The sequence below is a fragment of the Solanum tuberosum genome, unplaced genomic scaffold (assembly GCF_000226075.1).
Source record: "Solanum tuberosum cultivar DM 1-3 516 R44 unplaced genomic scaffold, SolTub_3.0 scf00356, whole genome shotgun sequence".
Lineage (NCBI taxonomy): Eukaryota > Viridiplantae > Streptophyta > Magnoliopsida > Solanales > Solanaceae > Solanum > Solanum tuberosum.
The window spans coordinates 489,960-491,994 of record NW_006239279.1 but is presented as its reverse complement, the minus strand read 5'-3'; positions in this window follow the sequence as shown (position 1 = coordinate 491,994).

Genomic DNA, 2,035 nt, shown 5'->3' with positions numbered 1-2,035 from the left:
GGAGTAGGAGGGGTGGGGGGGTGGGGTGAGGGAGTAAATCTGCCAGCTTTAAAAGATGAAGATTATATGGAGTTGCAAAAGGCTGCAACCCAAAGACTTTACTTTTTAGCATTCAGTGTGAGTTTTTGAGTAGGCTTTATAGGACTAGTATAGAATAATAACAGTAAAAATAATTTTCTATATATTAGTATTTCTTTTGAGTCTAAAACACTATAAAATATTAAGTTCTTGCTTGAGTTTGTAGTGACATGTCGGACTATTAGGGACTTTGTTTTCTTCATTTAGTTCCTTCTCAAACTTTGACATATTTTTTTATTTTTTTTTTATTGAGAAGAGTAATAACTTACCTTATGGAAGTTTGGGACTTTGAGAGATAAAAATATAAAAGTAATAAGGCATTTGAATAGGAACCCTATTTATGTACTAACACACAATAGCTAGGTTGGCCATCCACAACTCTCCAACTCACTTGGAAAAGAAAAGGGAAAAAAAAAACAATCACACTTTTATCTTCTTCCTTCAATTCTCTCTTTACCGCCAAAAGGATGTGCAGTGAATGAAATTGTTCTTTTCTTAATCAAGTGTTTCAATTCAATTTCTTGATATAAAAAAAATTCTTGGTCCTTCGTTAATCAGAGATCTCGCATTCGATTTCTAGATATGAAAAAATCATTGATAAGGAGCATTTCCTCTTGAATGGGGTCCTAAGCAGCGCAAATCTAGAATACTGAGATTTCAATATGAATAGCAAACGAACACGATGTGAAAAACCAAAAATATATGTATATATGTATATTCTCTCTTGTATGTTTATTACTTGAGGACTCTCTAGCTAGAATAACTACTGACTGATGAGGCGGCTTTGTTCAGGAACTGATTGTGTAAACATAAGCAAATGTTTAATGACTATTTTACCCTTGTCTGTGAAAGGAAATTTCTTTGAACTCTCTTGTCTTGAAAGTTTGTGGCTATTAGGAAGGACCAGATAATGCTGAGGAAGTTCCGGTCACTGTCACAGTAATAATTTTGTTTTTGAATAAATTACTTTAGCTTATTATGAAATATTTTTCATTAAAAATTGTCTTTAAGTTTTGAATAAATTCAGTGTTGTGTATCGATCGGTTCAATTTGGTTTAAAGTTTCTTGGTTCGGCTTATTGATTATTGGTTTGTACACGTGCGAAATCGTTATAGAAGATTATGTTTAAGTTTGTAAAAACCCAAGTTTAGGACTGCGTAGCGATTTCGTTTCACTTATTGGTTTATAGACATGCTAATTCATTCTAAGGTATTGATATATTGACTTATCGATAATTGATTTTTTGATAATCGATAGTTATGATTGAGTTGTCAATTTAATCATTAAGATTTGATATAAAAATTAATTAAAAAACAATTAAAAACAAAGTGATAAGCCACAAGCACCCCTAAGTGTTGGGACCCTAAGGCACAACATATTTAGATCGATGGATGTGAAATTTAAAAGAATATTCAGATGTAAATGGTCACATTTGAAACACACATTAAAAACATTAAAATGAGAAAAGGTCAATTAATATAATTTGATTCTGACCTATGTGGACATTCAAATACACTAGCTAGTTTGCAGCAATGACACTGATGATTTAAGTTATTGATTATTATTTTTGTAAATAGTAATTGGTTGCATGTATTTTCCATCAAAAAATATATGAATTAAGATTTAAATATGAAATATTATCTAATAACATTAATTTAATAAACACAGAAAAAATTAGGTTACGTAAATTTGAGAACGAAAAATATAATAAAAGTGAAAATAAAGTTTTAAATGTTTTCCAAATTTCAAATACAACTTCAAGTTGTATTGAAAAATTTCATTGCTAAACGGTGATTCTCAAATAAAATTAAAAACAAATCTACAAAGAAATGTAAAAAATTTCATGGCCAAAGTTTTGAAAGTAGTCATTTAGCAAAGAGACTCGGTGCGCATTTGATCATGAAAATTAAAACAATATTCACTTTATTTGAAATTTTCAAATTTGGAGTTTTGTTTG